The sequence below is a fragment of the Schistocerca americana genome, chromosome 4 (genome assembly GCF_021461395.2).
Source record: "Schistocerca americana isolate TAMUIC-IGC-003095 chromosome 4, iqSchAmer2.1, whole genome shotgun sequence".
Classification (NCBI taxonomy): domain Eukaryota; kingdom Metazoa; phylum Arthropoda; class Insecta; order Orthoptera; family Acrididae; genus Schistocerca; species Schistocerca americana.
Genome location: NC_060122.1, coordinates 715,466,007 through 715,489,529, shown reverse-complemented (window position 1 = coordinate 715,489,529; position 23,523 = coordinate 715,466,007). Strand labels below are relative to the sequence as shown.

General features: G+C 39.4%; 1 long non-coding RNA gene across 2 annotated transcripts in view; it reads right to left on the bottom strand.

The window, feature by feature from the left end:
* LOC124614039 overlaps positions 1–15,499 on the bottom strand; it is a 49,362-nt gene extending 33,863 nt beyond the window's left edge. For both annotated transcript variants that reach the window (XR_006979683.1, XR_006979682.1), the window contains exon 1: positions 15,102–15,499. This is a non-coding gene — a long non-coding RNA (uncharacterized LOC124614039). The remainder of the gene's footprint in view (positions 1–15,101) is intronic.
* Positions 15,500–23,523: the final 8,024 nt, after the last annotated feature.

The window sequence follows — 23,523 nt, the reverse complement described above, 5'->3', positions numbered from 1 at the left end:
ATTACTCATATGCCTCTCAAATAAACGTAACTTTTCCATGAATGCTTTGATCTGGTCGTGCATGTCAATGATTAGCTGCCCTTTGCCCTGCAATGACAGACTTAAATTATTCAGATGCATTGTTATGTGAGCTAGGAACGCCAGGTCTGATATCCATTTTATATCTTTCAGACAACACATTTCTTTCCCTTTCATTTCGAGAAAAAGCGATATTTCCTCACGAATGGCAAAGAAAACATCAAGAACTTTTCCCCGACTCGGCCAACGAACTGTACTGTGGTAAGGTGTATCCCCTTGCTCTGTTCCATATCTTTCAGGAATTCTTTGAATTGGCGATAATTCATACCGTGACGCCGCACAAAATTCACACTCTTCACATCATCTTTCATTACACCACCTAGCTCTACTGTTTCAGCACACATTGCCTCTTGGTGAATAAAACAATGAAGAGTCAAAATGTCTTTCCCGAATTCGTCCCTGAGTTTATTTTTCAAACGAGAAGCAAAACCTTGGTGATGCCCGATCATTTGTGGTGCACCGTTCGTCGCTGCAGAATGGAGCTTATCCCACGGTAAATTCATAGTGTCCACTGATTCACAAACAGCTTCAAAAATGTCACATTCTGTTGTGGTGTAATTGAGTGGTACTCCATCCGAGAGTTCTTCAGTTACTTGCAGCTCCATGTCGACACCACGCACAAAGACTGCAAGCTGAGCGCAATCCGGTATGTCGGTGCTTTCGTCAAGCACTAGCGAAAATGCAACAAAGCTCTCAGCCTTTCTCCTGAGCTGTGTCTCTAAATCCGCTGCCATGTCCAGGATTTGACGAGACATTGTATGCTTCAACAGGCAAATCCCTTCAATTGCCTGCACCTCCCTTGGAAACAAACATTCTGCAACTGCTACCTTGCACGATTTTACAAGTGGTCCCACCGAAAACGGCTTGCCACTCATAGCAGTGATGTGAGCGACCCTGTAGCTTGCTTGAATTGCAGATTTAGTATTGTTTTCTCTGCTCTCATTCACCTGAAAATTATAAACACATTACAGAACGCAAACTATGTTGCATGTTTTGATACCCTCTGTATTACGAAATCGTTTTTAAACTTACGTCTCGTGGTATGTCGTTCTTAAGCCTGGCTACCAGTTCTCTGTGTGCAACGCCTTCTACCTGATCGTAGTGCGCTGCATGAAGACGTGTATAATGTCATCATATATTGCACCTCTTTGCAGAATTAAATACTTTATGATGTACAAGACACTGCGGACGACCATCCCTCTCAATGAATAGAAAGGTATCCTCCAATAGAGGTACAGGGCTCCCATGGCTAGTCATAGCTGGCATTGAACATGGATTATTGCATCAGTTGCGGCTGCATGCGGCCAGGGGGCAGTGAGTTCGCCTTCCCCCTCCACGTACCCTCCAAGCTGCTGCAGGGAGTGCTCCGGCTCCCTGGAGCTTGGTTGGAACAGCCTGCTCTACTTCCTCGGTGAAGATCGGATTTCGGAATTTAGTGAGGTGCCACTTCCGTTTAGCATGTCATCTATCTGCAAGTGTGTCCCACTTCAAACTTTCTATGAGATTTGTAATACTCTTGCAATGGCTAAATGTACCAGTCATGGATCTTGCCGCTCTTCTTTGGACCTTCTCAATCTCTTGAATCAGACCCAACTGGTTAGGGTCTCCTACAGTCTAACAATAATCTAAGACTGTATGAACTAATGAATTGTAAGTAATTTCCTTTGTTGAAGGACTACATCACTTCAGGATTCCACCAACAAACCGCAATCTAGAGTTCACCTTGCCTGTTCGTTACTTGTGTAATCTGATCGTTCCATTTGAGATCATTTCGAATAGTCACACCCAGATACTTGACAGGTGTTACAGCTTCCAAAGACAGGGTATTTATTTTGTACTCGTACATTAATTGTTATATGCACACGCTTCATTTATACTGGTGTGAGGCATAGTGCAGACGGGAGGAGGCGCCTATCGCAACAAGTGTGTGCCTGTCTGTGTCTGGAGCAAGCGCAGTGCTGACCTCCGACACTGCGTCAGACTACCAAGCGTGTCAAGCTGTCAAATGTCAGATAACTGCAAGTCTAGTGTAGGGTCTGTTTGTTTTTTTTTTTTTTTTTAGCATCAGAGGCTGTGACTGATTGCATGTGATGAAAGTGGAGGTAAGGTAAGGACATTTGACCCACATCTAATGGAACACATTATCTCTGATCTAGGACTAAATTTATTGAATAGCAGCACTCCAGTCCATTTTAATGTAGTACATGCAAGATTTTCAGCTATCAGTATCTTGATCTGTAGCCCCAGCCTCTTTCATTTAATTCAATGCAGGGGACACAAGACATCTGTGAGAGTGATCACACCATTTCCTGATTGTCATGTCCCTCCTACATTGTTACCTGACCAGACATCTACCACAACAGGCCTTCAAGCAAGAAATGTGATTGGCATACTTTCCTCGGGAGCACCTCGCCATAAATCAGTGTCACCTTGGATTCAGAAAATAACTAAGACAATTGAAGACCTTAGATGGGTACTGTGACCATACGGGCTATATAGAAATGTGCAAGTGGTGTGGATGATGATATAAAATAATCTCTCTCTCAACTCACTGAAAATCAAAGTTTTTAACTGTTCACGAGTTATATGTCAGCTCGGAGCCCCCATGTGCTACTGCATGAAAAGATATACCTACACATTACAAAGCACAAACACTTCAGTGGGTCCTGTAAATGTGGGTGGACTTAAAAGTTTGGCTACGTTTCGTCTATGGGGTGCCAACTCACATTCGTCACAATGTGCCCAATGTTCCACAAAATTATCTAAAATAAATGCAGGCGAGATTTGCTGTGCAAAAGTCATATACGCATTCACGTATTTTGTAAAGTTTCACAAATTCAAGTTTATTTCCAATGATAACATAGAAAAATTGAAACTCACGGTTCACAATAAACTAGTTTCAGAGCATGACCAAGTTTTTTAAGATCATGGAGGCGGTTGAAAAAACCATGTTTAATTGTGTAAGTTATCTTTAGAAAACCACTGAAGTTTCACAGTATATCAAACTATAAATTTGACAGTGGGTACGCACAGAAACCTTAAAAGCGCAGCTTGTATCACACGCAGCCCAAATAGTAACAAGTTCATCAGTTGTTGAAAAATATCTATTTCCAAAAGTAGGAACTCTGAATAATTCACATATGCAAACTAGCGGCTATTTCACAGCTCATCAGATAAGGCTAGGCGCAAATTGAGACGCATATAGCACGTGTGACTTGACACGATACTACAGCGCGACACGCATGTGCCGCACGAGTCCAGCGCATATTGTGACACATGCACCATACTTCGCACGCGCCGTCTGGCGACGCTCTGCGCTGACAGAACCGAAGCGCGCGCAACCTGTTATCTTTCTCAAACGATTTTACAGAAACTATTCACTGAAAATATTTGATTTTTGCCTTACTTGTAGCGTTATATGTCAGCTTCGTAGCGAAGTGCTCATCATCTCGTTAATGGCCATTCTTATTGTGATGTACACATTTTAGTAAGATACTACGCAAAACTCAAAAAGTTTGCAACGAAAATTAGGGGTCGCTATGATTTTGCGTTTGGTGCGTATTACACCATATGTTGTTGCGTATGAAATTTAGCTAACATGTTGAATTTTTGTTTAGACTTGGGAGGAGGTCTCTATCTGCCTCCGATCTCAAGAAAATGGATCCCATGTAGCGCGCTCACTTCCGATCTCACGACCTTGAGAATGAAATACTCGCAACATCTCTCATATCTCCTAAACTGCTTGAGACATTGAAACGAAAATTTGGCGAATGATAGCACACAAGGAGGAGAGTGTTTTGCCAATTCTTAAAAACACGGAACTTTCTCATCTATGGCGATATATCAGTACTTATACTTACCTTTTTATTTATTTCACTCCAGTGACTGTAATTTTTTAAGAGTTATTGACAGCTAGAGAAACAAGAGCTTCCTAGGATGAAAATAAACATCAAATTTCTTCTTTCATGTTACTGCAAACCGACACTATGAGGTTTTTTGTAATCTATTGAGCTCTGTGATTGCCAATTACTTGCTTAATGAGGCACTCCGTTTCAGAATTCTGTATCAACACCTGCTGTGAGATGAGTTTGGCAAGTTACACTGTGACAAAAGAAGTACAATTAAACTAGTCACCAAGAGGAATGTGGCCGTTACTCACAAACAGTGATGCTTCTTCGAATGAGAAAAGGTTAACAACTCACACAAAAAATAGATTGCCAATTCTGTTGGAATTTTGGTGGTATCCCCATAAGCCATCGTATTTTTAACGCAGAGTGACTGGATTGGAAACTTACCAAAGGATTTTATTCCTTCTCTTGATCTGAGCAGTATTAAAATAATGACGAGCGTTCCTTCAGGCAGAATGATAGGCACATGCCAGATACTGGTTACTAACCTATGGCTTGCCAAACTGAGTGTGTGATCGCGAATAAAATAGTTGTCATCGAGAAAAATAAACAACTGATCTGTCGCACAACACAATGGTCAGTGTATTGTCAGCAGCGGAGGATAATGCCACGACAGGAGTACACAAGCTAGCCATGTGTCTTTGAGTTGGAGTTCGAAAAACATTGTTATGAAAGTAGATCTGCCTTTGTCAAAAAAAAAAATGGCTCTGAGCACTATGGGACTTAACTTCTGATGTCATCAGTCTCCTAGAACTTGGAACTACTTAAACCTAACTAACCTAAGGACATCACACACATCCATGCGCGAGGCAGGATTCGAACCTGCGACCGTAGCGGTTGCGCGGTTCCAGACTGTAGCGCCTAGAACCGATCGGCCACCCTGGCCGGCTGCCTTTGTCAGCAGTACATTTCAACAAATTAAATATATCTGATCATAACACTCTTTTAGGATATTCCTACTTTCGTAATAATTCCGACCATTTTCTTCATTTGTGTAGCCTATTGTATAATTAGTTTATTAATGCTGATAATGAGCATGCGACAATTGAAATGCTTTTTCTCATCACGGCGAACCAATTAAAACATTGTTATTTGTGACTGCTTTTCGACTGTTTCTAGCTTGCAGTGGAAATGTGATGTTCACATGCATGTAGTACAGTGAGTCGTATTACATTATTACATGCATATCCAAGTAATCACAGTGAGACTTCTATACTTCAGATCTTGGATGCTTTTTACCAGGAGCACAAAGGGATCAAACCTGTGGAGATTACCCCTTTCTAAATTTTTGTAACAGATCATACAGACGTGCCAGCATACTAGGCAGCGAGAAGATAACCTTGTTTTACTTTCCTGCCTTGCTTCTTAATCACATGATTTTATAATATTCCTTGCTTCCTTATTCACTACCCTCTGTCCCTTCTTGCGATCTAAAAACATCTCGGAGGCATATGTTACAATTCCAGCGGCCAATGGCTCATCAGTTACTAAAGTATGCATTTTTCTTGACAGAAGAAAAACAAAACAAAACTATACAGATATAAAAAAACAGAAAAGTATAATGTACAAATGAAGAAATCTGGAGTGTTTAAATGATGAAAAACAAAACACTACCCAAAGGCAATAAAATTTAGTACACAATAAGGCAAAATTTATCGTATAGGTAATACTACCACTGCTCATATACGCCGTTCCGATGTGAGCATATGGCCGGGCTACTTTTCCGCTCCCCGCTTCAAGTTTCCCACGAGGCACGCGCGGCGCGAGAAACTGCCACAACCACAACGTCGCGCGACCTAGTGCAGGCGCGTGTTGCGTACCAGTCGCGTCGCGTCGTGTCGTAATTTGCGCGGCCCATTTGAACCTGTAAAGTTACAAAAATCCGCGCGACGCAGCGCAGCACGCATTTTTGAGCTTTCTTTTAACACAGCCAGCCGCCTCCAACGGCGTCCGAACCTAGACTCCCCTCCAAATTGCTGCTGTTGACCCAGGAAATCTTGGCCCAGCACTACTGAAGTCAGTTAAACTACTGAACACGAAAATTGCTGAAATTCTTAATGTAAACTTTTTTACACAAATGATACATCAAATCGCATGGAAATTTTCTGAGAAATATTGTTCTGTCACCAGTACTCTTTTTATCTACCATAGTTTATTTATAAACAACAATTTCTGCGGTTTTCTCCTTTTTGGATTTGCAAGTATAAATATTAAGAAACAAATTAAATTGTGCATTAAATGATTTCCTATACATCTAAAGTCACAATAATGTCATGACTTTTAATGTTTATGTATTGATTTAGTAAGAAAAGCTGTTTTTAACTGTACAAAATACACTTTTCAGCCTCTCATTTAAATATGTGAATAATTGCAGTAAATCTGCTATTGCAGTCCGATACAGTTCTAGATGTATCCATAGACACCTAGGTTGTTGCAATTGGATAATGTGTTGCCAAGATATTCACTTTTACAGTTCAGGAATTATTTATAACATTTAACACACAGTAACATAAACTAATGCAGATATTGAAGGCGCATATTTGTATGCATAATTGTTCATCTTTTCTATGTCAATTGAGCCTTTTGGCCTTTCATTGCCATATATGGTTCAATATTTATTAATTCTGGCATAATTTGGACTAATTTTGGAGCTGGACACGGAAAGCGGTCTTGAGAAATGAGCGGCCATTGACACCATCTGTGGGGCATAGTTATGTTATGTTATGTGGTTTATTCATCTCATTACATACAATTTTCAAATCATTTGCTTTGATGTACAGGAGACATGTCAAGGTTTACAAAAGAAACTTTTTTCACTTTTTTAAGAGAAATACAAAAATTTACATTATATTTTACATTTCTGTGTTACAGCTACACATGTACATAAAATAATAAATGTATTACAATCCCTGTGTTCAGATTGTGAAGCTGTCCTCAATGAATTCATCGACAGAATAATAACACTTTTCCACCAGGAGAGTAAAGAGCAATCTTTTCAGTGAACCAATCTCCATTTTAAATATATTACTGCCTTTTATTTTATTGAAAATTTTTAACCCCATATACTCTGGCGTTTGGGCATAAAGTTTTAAACGATGTGTTGGAAGTTTGAAGTTATCTATGTGGTGAGTGCTGTAGTTGTGGTCAAAATGGAAATTGTCTAGTGTATGTTGATTTCTATACAGGAACACCACCATCTCATATATGTAAAGTGAGGGGATAGATAGTACTTTTAAATTTTTTAACAGTGGTCGACAGGATTCCCGTTTTTTTTGCAACACACATGTTTATAATTACTTTCTTTTGTAATACTAGGAGCCTAGTGACATTTGCTGATTTTCCCCAGAAGATTATGCCATAACGAATAACTGACTCAAAGTAGCAGCGATAAACTATCTTTCTGGTATCCATGTTTGTGGCACCTGACAAAATACACATTGCAAATGCTAAGTTGTTCAGTTTATTTGCTAAGTAATCTATGTGTACCTTCCAATTTAAATTTTTGTCAAGATTTAGGCCTAAGAACTTCACGTGGTTTGCTTCTGTGATATCCTGATCATTGCAAGTTATCTTTATTTCACTCCTTTCTACTGATTTAGCTTCAAATTGCATCATTTTGGTTTTAGTTACATTTAGTTTTAGTCCATTTTGATAGAACCAAGATTTAAGTTTTTCTAAAGTATTTTTGGCTTTTTCTGGAGTATTTTCAGATACCTCATTTTCAATTAGAACTGATGTATCATCAGCAAATAAGACTGAATGAACATCAATAGCAAGTGGTAGGTCATTTACGTAAAAAAGAAACAGATAGGGACCCAATATCGAACCTTGGGGAACTGTTTTCCAGTCTGATGAATAATTGGTTCCATTTGAAGTTAAAATTACTCTTTGTTTCCTATCTGACAGGTAAGAGCTAAACCATTTTAAAGCAGTGTCTCTGATTCCATACATCTGTAATTTGTGGAGGAGTAATGCATGGTTCACTGAATCAAAAGCTTTATTTATTTATTTAACCTGGCAAGATTAGGGCCATCAGGCCCTCTCTTACATCTAACCAGGCATTCTACTTATTTTACATTCATACGTTTTAGTAGTCATGTTAAACTACATCTAGTACAAAAAGTGAAATAAACAATTAGAAAGGTACACCTGGAAAAATACATACATATAGAGTTTATATTCGTAGATCATAAGTACTGTTATAATTAGACATTATTGAAGAGACAAATTTTAGATAGGAGTGCTGGCAGCAGGGAGTATGAGGGAGACTCATGGTGAAGGGAGGAGAAGAATAGACATGATGAAACATAATTAAGGAAATATAAAGGAAAAGAAGATTCCCTGGCTAATAGAGATAGATGAAGGGGAAGGCATCTCAGGAGCAAGATAAGAGACGCTAGCTTTGCTATTTGACAGATGAGAGGATTGGCCTGGTACATTAATTTTGTGGAGAACTTTATGAGGATGATAGTAGGAAATGCTTCAACTTCTTCTTAAAAGCAGCAGGAGATTGAATTTTGCGCAAGGTAAGGGGCAGTTTGTTCCAGAGGCGGACAGCGGCAACTGAGAAGGAGTTTGTAAAAGTTTTTGTTTTGTGAGTGGGCACAGTTAGGATACCAAATAAGAGTGACCTCGTGTTTCTATTATGATGGCATGACAGGTTTTTAATCTCTGAAGCAAGGTACTGGGGTGCTTGCGCAACGAGGAGTCTGTGAAGTAGACATAGAGTGTGGTAGTCACGCAATTTGTCCGGCCGCAGCCACTTTAGCTCGGAGTATGAAGCACTAACATGATCATATCGGCGAATGTTGCAGGTGTAACGCACACAGGCATTCATGGTTAGCTCTAGCCGTCTTTTGTTTTCACTACTCGTGCCTTGTTGAATCACATCACAATAGTGGAGGTTCGGTAGAACGACTGCTTGCACGAGCTGGCGTTTCAAGTCCTGTGGAAATATGTTTCGAAACTTTTGAGAGCATAGAGACAAGCAGACGTCTTTCGGCACACTGCAACTGTATTCTCCGCCCAGTTGAGATGCTCATCCAAAGTTACACCCAAGTTCTTCACTGTTTTCTGATGTGGTATTGGAGTACCGTCAAGCAGAATAGGAGGTAGCCGTTCGCGGAAATCTGAACTTATTAATTTCTGATGTGCTATTAAGATTACTTGCGTCTTTGTTGCATTTAGTTTAAGCCCCAGGCTTTTCGCCCATGTCACTACCGAAGACAGATCATCATTCATCTGAGCGATTGCAGTGTTTACGTCTTCAGGTCTGACGCTTAGGTAGAGCTGGAGGTCGTCGGCATAGAAATGATACTTACAGGAGGACAGAACCGACGAAATATCGTTGACATATAAAGAAAACAAAAGTGGTCCTAAGACTGATCCTTGTGGCACTCCCGAGGAAACATGTTTCCAGGAAGATTTTTCATTTACGCAGACAACACATTGCTGTCTGTCTTTTAAGTAGCTTTCAAACCATCTCATTGCACTATCAGAGAAATTAAGCTGTTGCATTTTTCTGAGCAATATGTCAAAGTTAACAGTGTCAAAAGCTTTGCTGAAGTCCAGTAGCGTCAATATTGTTGCCTTTCGATTGTCGATGGCACATTTCAGGTCATCTGTTACTTTAATTAGAGCAGTGTTTGTGCTGTGATGTTTACGGAAACCGGATTGAAATTTGTCATATAGGCTGAATTCATGCAAGTGTTCAGTGATTTGGTCATGAACAATATATTCGAGTGCTTTGGAAACAGCAGGCAGTATGCTAATTGGTCGGTAATCACTAGGCAGTTGCGGGTTTTCGATCTTAGGGATGGGTCGAATTATGCTTCTTTTCCATGCAGTGGGGTATATTCCGTTCACGAGGGAAAAATTAAATATGTCAGTTAAGACAGGTACTAAGATATCGGCAACATTCTTAATCATGGTTATACCGATACTGTCGTTGCCTATTGCATCAGAAGAGATTCTCATTCTTGCTTTTCTTGCCGTATTTGTTGTTACATGTTTTAGATGGAAGCTATCGTTGTTAGTTATCCTGTTTGGGGATTCTTGTGGACGGTAATTATCAGCCGTGCTGGTATTCAGAGGTGCAGAGAAGAATTCATTTAATTCGTTAGCTGACACATGAAAAGTAGTTTCCGATTTTGCCTTTCCGACCCCCAAGCTACGGAGATTCTTCCATAGAGTCGTGGGCTTCAGATCGCTGCATACAAGGGAGCGAGCGTGCCTGATTTTAGCATTGCGAATGCATTGTTTCACTCTGTTCCATAGCTTTCTGTATTCTTCGAAACGCTCGGGTTTCGGATCTGCCTTGAAACGCCTGTGGGCAGCATCCCTATTAGTCATCATTTGACGTAATTCAGCTGTCAGCCATGGAGCAGGAGATTTTCTTACACGGATTGTGCGCACAGGTGCATGTTTGTCATAGAGGGCAGTGAGTTTATCACCAAGTTCATTAATTTTGCCGTCGACTGTAGGTACTCTGATTATTTGATGCCATGAGATTTCTGAGCAATCAGCTGTTAGAGCGTCAAGGTCAATACGTTTCATGTTCCTACAAGTTATGTAACGCGATTTGATCCTTGGGGGCTGCACAGAGTAGGCCAGGAATATTACATCATGTGCTGAGAGGCCAGGGGCCGATGTTTGACCAACATCTCTTACTTTGTCAGTCTGTTTCATTGCGATTTCGTCTATAAGAGTATGACTGTGCGCCGTATGGTGTGTAGGTTGTAATGGAAGAATGTTCATGCTATTGCAACTAAACAATCTTCTTAGGTTTATTGCGGAGGGAGTGTCTCTTAGCAGGTCTACGTTCAAGTCACCCATTACGATGATATGTTCATATTGACACTGGAGTGAATGTAATTCCGACTGGAAGGAACTCATTGAGTTTATTTTCGGCGGCTTGTACACGACGCCAGTCAAGAACTTCCGACTTTGTATATTTATTTCAATGAACATGAATTCAACCTCTTTTTCTTCAGCAGGATTTGACGTACATAAGACTTTCGCTTTGAGATCTGTTCGTATATACGCGCCGACCCCGCCACCTCGCTTTTTTGGATCTGTCTGCCCTAAGAAATGTGTACCCTGGGAGATGAATAGATGCAGAGGATATGTGTGGTTTCAACCACGTTTCGGATAAGAGGATTACGTGGTAGTTTAGTTGGTTGAAGAGGAGGCTAAGTTCTTCGTAATGTGCAGGTAAAGACTGGATGTTGCAGTGAGCTGCTAAAAGCTCTGACGTGTTCCGCTGAGCAGCCTGGAGTAGGGTGGCAGACTGGTTTGTCCCTTTGTTAGGCACTACCTGCCACGAGGGGCACTAGCCGGTGCTTCCGCCAAGTGACATAACACAGGGGTGTCCGAGATTTTGCGCGCCCTGTTTGTGACTCCGCGAGTGCCGAAAGAAAGGCGACTGCAAGAGATTTCCTGAGGTTGCGGGAGTATAGAAAATGGATTAGTGGTATTTGGTGTAAGGAGAATATGACCAATAATAGTGACGGCTGTGTGTCAGTGTGTATCCTATGTCATAAGAGGAGAAATGTAATTAGCGTATTTGAAACAGGTTAGGGTGGAAATAAGGGAAAGGGGAGTGATTTAAGAGGCCGATGCTGCCAGCAGAGAGAAGTAAGCTTAATAATTAATAGATTATCGTAGGAAGCTAGAATTAAATTGAAATTTACTAAAGCGATACTGGTAGTGATTATCGTAGGAAGCTACAATTAGATTGAAATTTGCTAAAGTGATACTGATGGTGATTTTTGTTATGAACAATTTAAACCGAAGAGATGGGTGATTAATGAACTAAAGGAGAGACTAATAATTGCAATAGAACTATTACAGAATGGAAGAGAATAAACTGAGAAAATGAAAAAAGTATTAGCAGTAACTAAAATTAAGTAATGGTTAGAGCTACAGACACAAAAAAATAGTGAAAAGTTAATACAGTTACAAAAACAATTAGTTGAAGGTACAAATATGGGTATAATTGAAAAGTTAATACAGTTACAAGACTATACCTGAGTATAGGGCTGTTACAATTTGCAAATGGTGTTAAGTTTGCACTTTTGGCTCGGGTAGCTTCACTTAATACTATTCAGTTCTGTCATGTTTGTGACTGTCTTCTTTCCAGCTGCTGTCTTAATGATTACTCTGCCATCCTGAGTCCACACATTCTGAAGACCGAAATGGGATATGGCACTGTTTAAAATCTTTAGCCGTTCATGTGTCAGATCTTCCCTTATTGTAAGCCCTGTCCTTGCTAACTTCTTCTTCTGGGTAAAGATCTCTGCCCTTTTCCGGTACGAGAGAAATTTAATTATTATTGGACGAGGTTTGGTAGCACCTGGTAGTTTTCGTCCCACCCGATGGCTCCTATCAATGTCTGCCTTGGTCACTTCAACACCTAATTTTTCGCGCGCAACCTCTATAAGCAGGTTGTCTGTGTCTTCTTCCTTATTTTCTGCTACTCCAAACAGTCGTAGACTATTTCGCCTTTGGTACTGTTCTAGCTCGTCTGTTGCGGCAGATAGTTTCACTTCTAACTCTCGTGTCTATTTCTCGTATTCAGACACCGACTTTTTTAGTGCTGTAATTTCGGCAGTATTGGCCTCAACAGTTTCACGCATTTTGGCCAATACTGCTGCCGTTACAGTATCTGATATAGTGCCTGCTATCAGATCGAGATTGTTTTTATCGCGAAGCGCAGCGTTTACCTCAGAGCAGACCAGCTCCGCTATACCGGGAGCCGCGGACGCACCTTCCGCCAAGAGCAGACCCGCCGCACCTGCGGCTTCCCCGCTGCTGGACGCGCTGCTGTTCACTCTTCTGTTTACCATTTTCTCAAAGATATTGGCGGAGCGCATAAAAAAAATAGCACTACTGCACAGAACACTGTTGTTTACACGATTTCCGCTTGTACTAGACAGCACCACCTGCGAGAACACCTTCGAAATCAACTAAATTTCGCGAGCTGAACTTAACACGTGTTACACTGCAGCCGCCATGATACTCAGATTTAGTCAGCTTTAGTCAGATCACAGAATATACCTGTGACCTTTCTACCTGTAGCTAACGTGGAGCATATTTTTTGGATAAACTCATTTATAGCATTCGCAGTGCTTTTACCCTGTTGGAATCCGAACTGGTTTTTAAAAATTATATCATTTACAGTAAGAAAGTTATTAATTTGTTTTGATGCAATCCTTTCAAACACTTAGAGAAGACCAGCAAGAGAGAGATAGGGCGGTAATTCCCCATATCTTCTGTCGATCCTTTCTTGAATAGAGGTTTGATCTCACCATATTTCAATACCTCTGGAAAGCCTCCCTGTTCATAAGATTGATTTATAATAGTTGACAGTGGTTGGGAAATAATATCGTACACATACTTGATTACAGATGTTGTTATTTCATCCCACCCATGTGAGGGTTTGTTTTTTAGAGACAATATTTCCTTTTCCACATTCCTTTGGGTTATTTTTTCAAACTGTTTAAAATATGTGTTCTGGCTGTTTTCCAAATTTGTGATGCCCTGATAGAATGTCATATCCACATCCGATCTTACTACATTTATGAAGAATTCATTGAAACAACTTGACATCTGAACAGGGTTTACTATAATTTCATTTTCATGTCTAATTTTCAAAATCTCATGAATTTTTACTTTGGCTCCTAGTTCAGACTGAACAACTGACCACACTGCTTTTGTCTTATTTCTGTGTTCTCGTATGAATTTATTATTTGCCATTTTTTTAGCTGCCGCTACAACTTTCCTAAATACAGCTTTATACTGTTTGAAATAAATAACAAAATCTGGATTTCTGTTTGATTTTAACTCATTGTGGAGCTCTCTCTTTCTGGCACTAGAGATCTTTATTCCTGTTGTAATCCATTTGAGTTTACCATTAACTTTCTTTTGCTTATATCTACGAGGAAATGATTCATTAAATACCTCTAAGAAATAATTTAAGAATTTGTCATAGTTTATCGAGCTTGAACTATTGTAGTCTACAGGCCAGCTTATTATACTTAATTTACTGCGGAATAAATCCATTTTACTTTTACTGAGATCCCTTTTTATACACACTTCTGGAGGCTTTAGGTTATTTTCTTTTGGGAGCTCAATAAACAGAGCTGACTGATCTGAAATACCCAAGTCTAAGCAGTATTTGTGCTTATTTCCACTGTCAAATTTGTAGTTAGTAATAATATTATCAATGCAGGTCACTGATCTGCTGTTTTCCCTAGTGCCTTCAGAAAAATTTAGCTTGAAACCAGATTTCTGAATTAAGTCACGAAATTTTGTGGAATCATTGCTTTCAACTAAGACATTTAAGTTGAAGTCTGCTGCTATAACAACTTTTTTCTTACTTTCTTTCTGGAGTTTTTCCAGGAGGCATTCGAATTTGGTTAAAAACACTTTTGTTATCGCACATCCAGGAATTCTGTAGATTGCTATAACCAATGTATTCAGATCACTCAGTTCTACAGAGCAACTTTCAAACACGCTCTCTTCATTTAAATAATTAAAACTATCTCTTACTGTATAACTTATGGAAGAATTGACAAGAATGCAGGAGCCTCCACGAGATTTGCTTATTCTACAAAAGCTAGCAGCCACCTTAAAATTATTAATACTATTTAGTACTTTTATACGATCTTCTGTTAACCAGTGTTCATTTAGGCAGATTATTTTAATATTTACGGATTCTGAAAGCAGAATTTTTAGTTCGTCCATTTTTGAGAATTTATGATTTGGCAGTTCTGCCCCTAAGCCATTTATATTCCAGTGCATCAATAGATCATTTTTGCTTTTAGTTATTTCACATGCATCCTTTGTTTGATACCTAAACTTTTTATTTTCAGTTTGAATTTTTTTCTTTGTCTCCCCTATCACAATGAATTAGTTTCCCTTGCTTCTTAGGACTTTACACACGTCTATGAACATTTTACTAAGGTTCACAGAGCCTAATCTATTTAAGTGCAGGCTGTCTTTTCCCAGACACTTGCAGTTTAAGAATTTGTTTGGGTCAATGAATACTGCACCGAGTCTGTTGCACAGTTCCCTAATGCCGGTATTTATCCTGTTGATGTAAGTATCACTTACCGATCTTCGATGAACAATTCCACTAATTACCAGCCTGGATGTTGGGTATACAGTTTTCGCCGATCTAATCAGATTCCGTGTTTCATTCACGATTTCTTCCTCACTGTTACTGCGGATGGAGTTCGTGCCCACGTGGATTAAGACACCTCTGTAATCGTCGGTACTTAAAGTTTTGTTACCAGTTTCGCCCGTGTTTCTTTTCGTGGACAATACATTCTTAAAATGTTTGTTGAGTTGATGCGATCGGATTCCAGGTCGAACATCGACCTTGCAGTCCGGCACAATAACATTTTTTAATATAGAATCACCTATTAACAGAAAATCGTTTTTGTCATCTTCTTTGTTCGTTGCACTTTTACGTTTGTCCTTCTTATTATAGGAAACTGTTTTCCATTTATACTTATCACTTGTTTCACTGACAGAGTTCTCTGTGGTATTATTCGCCGTATTACACAAATGTGGATGTTTGCCACTTTGTTCAGTAATGGGTTGATTTCTACACATGCAGGATTTTCTTTCACTAACCAGTTCAGAATTTTCTTGTTTCAATGCTAAAATTTCCGCCTTCAGCGCTTCAATGTCACTTTGAAGCAATTTAATAATTTCTTCTTTTGAGCTCACGGTACTTACGAGTTCAGCCGTCTCAATACGCAAACAATGTGGACACGACCATGGAAACTCGTCTTTTATGAGTTTTAAATTCACTTTCGCACATTTTTCATGAAACCAGTAGTTACACTTCACACAAAAGATGCCTTTCATGACGCGTTTCGAACATTCCCTACACGATGAACTATTTAATTTAACCTTTTTTGAGAACTGAGATGTGTCACAACACTCTTCTATCGGCGCCATCTTAAATCTGTCCTCAACATGTTCCATCAAGCTCATTTCAGCTCTCAACGTGAATATGACCCAATTCTAGCCACTGCCTGTGCCTCCACGGCTGTGTGTTTGTGACTGAATAAAGTGTCTCTTGCCTTTACAATAGGCTGTCGTGTTACGGTACTCAGACAGCATATGCATCACCAGTGACTAGAAAATTGTATTGTCTTTAAAAGGCTCCATGCTTTAGCATGATATACTATAAAATCCCAGAATTAGAATGTTGGGAAAAAATGTCACTACCATAGAGAACCATGGCTCTTCTTTAGAGGTGTGGGTAAAATTGTGTTGTATCTACAACTGCCAGCTAACCACCAATATTTTCAGTATTCTTTCAGATGGCAGTATTCATACTGATTGTACTGTTGTTAAAGAATGTTTTGTGCCACGTCTTCACTCAACCTCCTGCATAGAGGATAACAGAAGAGGATAAAAGAATACCTTTAACTTCACAAGGACTGGAATCAAATAATGCTATTTTCAATGAATTGGGAAGCCCCAGGGTCCTAGCTCTGAGTCACAATTTGGCCCCAGGACCTGGTAGAATCCACAATAAAATGCTACAACACCTGTCTGCAGATTACCAACACTGCATTCATATGGTCTTTAATTGTATCTCGTGTGAGTGGAGTGAAAGAAGATACTTCCAACCTAGAACCCAGATAAAAATCCATGTGAGATGGACAACTATAGATCAAATCAGCATCACTAATTTTCTGAGTATGTCTCTTTGACAAATTGTGAAATAGTGACAGTGTAGGTCTCTTGATCAGAGGGGTCTTTTGTCAAACTTTCAGTGGAGATTTTGGCTGACCAGTTCACAACTGACCACTAATTTGCTTGGAGTCTGCTGTAAGGATGGCTTTTGCTCATTAGCAGCACCTCATTGCTATCCTCCTTGCCTTGAGAAGTGCTCATGGTGTTCCCACATCTTTATCGTACTTTATGAACATGGTATCAAAGGCATCGCCATCCCAGATTTTATCTGGAATTGTGTATATAGTCAATTGTTTTATGTTCAAATTGGCATGTTCTGCAGCACCCGTCATATAAAGAAGAATAGAATTCTGCAGAGATCTGTGCTGTGTGTGAATAGAATTTCGCAGGGAACTGGGCTGTGTGTGACCCTTTTCCTGTAGCGATTAACAGGCTCGCAGAGGTTGTGTAGTCTGTGATCTTCCTACAGTTGTCAATGACTTTTGTATTTACTGTAGTTATTGAACGAAGAATGTTGCTGGATGCCATAAGGAAAGTGCATTCCTGGACCCTCAGACTTTGCCTTAAAGTTTCCCCTTTCGAAACATATGCTCTCCTAACCATGTAGAACCATTCATCCACATCCAGAACTTTTTCATAATGAACTGCTCAATGTGGTCGTCACCTAGTTTTATAGGACTTTTAATTGATGCTCAGATGGCACGGCTACTGTGTATTCGACAGTTTAAAAAGAAGTCACACCAACTGGTGTGTAGACTAATCATCATCTTGCATCTTTACAAAGCTCTTGCCGTATCCCAACTGGATCACAGGAATCTGGTAGTGAGTGATCTCGTAGAATGTTACATGCAAGTTGCTTCAACAGCTATTTAAAGTCGAGGAAAAGAATAATGGGAAGCTGCTTTGCTGGCAGGCAATGGCAAGTGCTAGCCAAATACAACAGGCTGGCTTGCAGGCAGTGTATCTGAAAAATGAAAATCTATAGCATAAAAACAGAAATGAAGATGATTTTGAAGCCATCAGCGAGTGCCCAATGGGCCATAAATGGTATAATGAGCACCGCTAGACATCAGTGATAATGTTAGGTTCCCAGCTTTGAAGCTTGTTATAGACACAATAGAAAACTTAGTCCTTCATGGAGAACTTGTTGCAAAGTTATCACTGGAAGCAAGTGGTGAGGGCAAAAGAGATTATACTCTAATTATTTAGTATAGATAATGGTAAAGCGATGTCACTGATCTTGAAAAGTTACAAAAATCATTACAGTTGATTCCTGAGACAATTTTGGAACCCACATATTTCTTTAAAGGTGTTTAAAAATTCTTGTATTTTCTTACCAAGCTCTTCTGCAGGGATTTTACTTTTGCATATGGAGAAAATTCTTCCACTGCCTTTTTATAGCCAAGATGTTAGGTCTCTTCTTTCTTGACCGTTTCACCTAGAATTTGAAAAACTTCACTATTGCTCACAAAAATAGCTCAAATACTATAATACAGAATTCATAATACTTCATCTAATAACAGGCCTCTAATGTGTGAGCGACTACAGTGTAATATCCAGAACGCAGTGTCCCTCAATAATTGTTCTTAGACATGAAACATCTATGCTAAAGGCACAGCAAATTTAATACTCTATAAAAGTAAAGTTTAAAATATTCCTATTTGTTTCTGCTTCTCATGTGGGATCTTTTAGCATTTGTTAGGATAAATTTCATTATTTGAAACATAACCATACAACAGGCATTGTACGCTTAAATGATACATCATGTTCGCCCCCGTCTGCTGTAATCTACTAGCATTCTTATGTATTATGACAGACAGCAGGTATGTCTGTTATATACCTATACTTCACAGTGATTTTTGAGAGTTACATTTATGAGTTCCTTTTACGTATCTTGAAATTTTAATTATATCTAAATTTTTCCTTTATCATTTGGTCCAGGGATAGGAAAATCCTTCATTAGGGACCATTTCTTGTAGGGTATGTTTCTGTTCAAAAATTGCTTATATCCAACTTACATACAAGAACCAAAATAAAAGAAAGACATAGGAAAATACAGTAGTCGGTCCCGACATATGTTACTGTTTCCAAGTTTAAACACTCAGATCATATAGTTTATAGAGTGTAATGTATAGATATGTACTCACCAAGTGGTGGCAGAACACACATATAAAAGATGGTTATTTTTTCATAAGTACATTAAAGCATTATATTACCAAACATTGACAGTTTACAGAGTGTGTTCAAAACAGTGTTTATCTGCTATGGGTTCTTTACTTTCAATTTCAAAAGTGCTTTTTGGGTTATTGTTCTTTGTGGTGCTTTCCCAACTCTCATTGTCGAGGGCAGCCTCTCCATTGTGTTTTGGTTGCCTCAGTAGTGGAAATGGCTAATAACCATGAACAGTTTATACAGCTTGGTGCCTTGTCAACTCTAGGTGAAAATATTCTGTTCTAAGATGTACAATGTCTTGGGCGGAATTAGAAAGCCACAGCATACCAGTCGCAGAATTCTGTCTGGTAGGTATCCAGACCATCTTCTTTTTTTGTAATCATTGTCACCTCTGTTCAGGAAGTTCCTTAAAATGTGCATTTGTTCATCATTGATGCGCCGATTAGCAGATTTTTTCTCAAACACCCCGCTTTTTACTTGACATAGTACTATAGCATTTACCTATGTGCCTTTTGAAGCAGCCTTTGTTTATAGCTTTCGATCACTCACAATTTTCTTTATTCTTGACTTTAAATTTTACCATTAATACATTAAAATATATTATATGGTATAATAGTTTCAAACAAAATAATAATTTCAACACAAGTACATATAGGTTTACATTTAAGAACAGACATGTAAAAATAAATGTGCTACATTTCTATCTTACAGGCAAGGACATGTTTTCCCATCCGGATGGTCACATCTGCATGCAATCTTAAGATCCTGTACACCCCCCCCCCCCCCAAAAAAAAAAAAAATTAAGAATCATTTGCATCCATTCTATTTAATTATGGAGCATACAACTTTCTATGAATTTCAGTCAGTATAAGAGGCAATACACTACAGAGTTTGGAAAGAAGAGAAGAATTACTATTCACAAAGGAGAGTAAAACTATTTCAACATAAAGGTACTTCATATCATCAACCAGGTCTTGCCTGACTGTCAACACTTCACTCATGCAGGCTATCCAGCATCTTGATATACCCATGTTGCATTTTAATAGTATGTTTTGTTATTATGTGTTCTTATTGATCAGTCTTGGACAAGTTCTCATACGCAAATATACTTTCCTTGTACAACTAATTATTTCTCTTTTATGTACTGATTCTTCTATCGTAATGTCCAAAAGAGCACTGAGTCATGTAATTGCTGATGTGTTCTGTGTTTCATCAAATGTAGCTAGGACTTCATTTTATAACTTCTTGTCATAACATGGTATAAGGTTCATGTATATGGGCATACTTCAATTAGTGCATGTGTGGAGATATGTAAAGTTCCGAGTACATTAGTAACTGGCTCAGAGTTTCACATTCATTCCAGGCTAAGGTAAAATATTCTTTCTGCCTCTACTACAGTCAAAATTGTTTTACATTGACAGATGAACATACCAATATATTAGTGTTCCTTAATCATTATTTTCCCATTCATGAAACACTTTCACACAAAATACTTATAACTACATTTGCAAGCAGGACCCACCACCGATGCCTCTGCCTTAATTGTGTACTCCTTTAATAGAAAATGGAACATGCAAAGCATCACTTCCATCATCTGTACTTTTTTTTTTAAGTTAGTTTCTGGTTTCTCCCAGGTCAACCATACATTCATTCTCATGCGTACAAAGGGTTCCTAGACAAAGAATATCTCCCAACAAAATCTCACATTTTTAATTTATGCTTTAGGATTAAAAGTATTTCAATTAAGTTTATACTTCTTGCCTGTTGTCAGTGAGCATACATTTCCTCTGATATGTTTAATAATACATACAGTCCTTCCTCCATTTAGTACCCCTTTTCCTTGGAAGTTGCTGATTTTTAATATCATATTGTATAGTAGATTATAGGTGTAGCTGTAGTATTTACCTTAGTTTTAGTGTAGTTGTTAACTTATAGTTTGTGTACATATTGCATAAACTTAGGTGCAGTTAGTTTATAGGTTGTTGGGTTGTACCTGGCTGTATATATTCATAGATCATTGCTCTATATAGCTGTATATATTCATATATACTTGCATATATCTTGAAGCTTAATGTAATTGTATCCACAGCATCACATCTTCAAAATATATCACATAATTTGTATGCGTCCATTGTGTCTCATAAAATATTCCTAAGTCTCATCATGTCACAACATAGTAGTGTCCTCTGTATTATTTAGCATTCACCTCCAGATAATGTAAGGTCATAGTGAAGTTATATACTATGTACATAGTTTTCAGGTATGTTCCCAAGTAGTGGTGCAAAATGGATCTTTATCCATGTGCCTTCCGTCAGGAAAACGGTCATAATTTAAACTTATTATTAACTATATTTAACTTTATTACTAACTATTTACATGTTTACTGTATTCTACCTTTTACCCCAGGCCTCATATGTTCACATGTTTACTGAACAAACTTCTTCATATCTCTGTGCACATACAATCTTTTGATCTTTCCTGATTTGGGATATGCTAACATATAGCACCCTGGATGTGGAATTTCCATTATCAGGAAAGTTCCTTAATATATTGTTTTCTGCTTGTTGTTTAACTTTTTAACTCTGCTAGGTTTTGGATTTGTTTGTAACAACACCTGATCTCTCCCCCCACGGGACTCACCACTCTTTGGCAAGAAGATCGTGCTTGGCTCCAACAGGGTCCCAGTTTTTGCACCACCTTTTCCCTTTCTGTGCTGCATGTCTATCCTCCCGCTATTTTCTCTCTCTCTCTCTCTCTCTCTCTCTCTCTCTCTCTCTCTCTCTCTTTCCCCTCGTTGGGGAATATTTCTGTGGTATTTTTGTGAATGCGTTCTGAAGTTTTAGTATCTTGACATCACAACAGTCTCTCAACTGTTTCTTCTTTCTTTCTTTGTTCTCCATCTCCTATCCTTCCACTGCTTCAGCATTTAAGGTTCCTCTTTGTTTTTTCTTCCTCTTTATGTGTTCCTGAAGGTCAGCCCATGTGTTTGATGTGTAACAGGTGACTGGATAATGCATAATTCCCAGCCCCAGGTCAACAGGTAATGTTTGCATGTATCCACTGGTACATGCCAGGCCTAGGGAGCAGTGACTGCCTAAGCTGTTACCTTCTCAAACTGCCAATTAGTCCCTCTGTCAGGAGTTCAGGAAGTGTGGCCTGAGGTGTGAACAGTCACCCAAAGCAGATGATCCCAGATGGAAGGAGCATGCCATCAAAGATGCTGGCAGTCATGGGAGATTTTCTCATAATGATCCAATCACCATCTCAGTCTATAACTTCTAAACATGAAGGGAAAGAGGCTAAAGGATCAAAGAATCTCCGAGCTGCACCTCAGTTCCTCGGTGGTATTGTGTACTGGAGGAGGTCAGTCCTTTAGCATGGTTAATCTACTTATTATTCAGAAAGGTGTTGATGCGACTGCAGGCCCTGTAAAATCCTGCCCTCATTTACATAATGGAACTTTGCTTTTAGAGACCAATTGTGATTTTCAAGCCCATTGACTGATTACAGCTTTGCTCCTCCATGGCTATCCTTTTCATGTTGAGGCCCATCAAATGCTGAATTCTTCACATGCTAATCATAGCGTGTAGGCTTTCACGGCCGGTGTCTTCAGTAATTAAAACTTCTGGGCTAAGAGGCCGTGGTCCAATAGTAGAAATACTTCTCCCTGACTGTCTTCACATGCTGTTATTTACACTAGGCTGCTTGATGGTCTGACCAATGGATAAATCCAAACTTACCTCTCTGATCAGGATGTCACTGCAATCCTTGAAAAAGGTTGATGCAGTAATAGTCCTTAGTGTCTACACGTACTCTTTTCTCATGTTTGATAGAGTAATTCTTCCATCAAAGATCAAAGCAGGCCATGAAGTCATCACAATCCCACCATACATTCCAAACATGATGCATTACTACCAGTGTCAATGTTACAACCACATACATATGTTCTGTCAAGCATAGCCAAATGTGTTACCTGTGAAAGGGTTTCCCACCTCCTTCTCCCTGCTGTATCAAATGCAATGGTAACCATACAGCCTCATACCAAGAATGTCCCATGCATCTTGATGAGCAGGCTGTCCATGAGAATCAGGTGAGGAGGAGAGTACCTTACCCTGTTGCTCGCAAGTTGTTGGCTAGTCGAAAGCCCTGCATTTTACCATCTGGCACATACAGTACCATTCTCGATATGCCTCACTCCACGGAGGACATGGCCACGGTGACTTGTGACCTGAAATTCATCACTACAGCTGTAAATTGCACAGTATCATGGTAGCATCCCCGTCTCCTTCTTCAGCTGTGCAACAAGCCACAAAATCTTCACCTGTGGTGGGCCAGAAAGGACAAAAGGAATACTCCCACAATGACTTTCTATGTCCCTTCAGCCAAGAAACTTCTGAGTCTTCATCTGCCTGCTGCAAAGTTTCTCTGTCAAACAGTCTTCTCCTTCACTGACTTGGAGATCTCCAACAGTGTTGCCGTGTGATACCCTCACCCAGCCAACCTCCATTTCGCAGGTGGCACACTGCCTACCATTTTTCTGACCAGGAATCTGCAAACTGATCCAGTGAGAATGCCAACTCCTTTGTAGATTTCATGGGACAGGATCTTCCAGCCTCTGTGCGCTGTGTCAATGAGTCTTCAAAGGGTG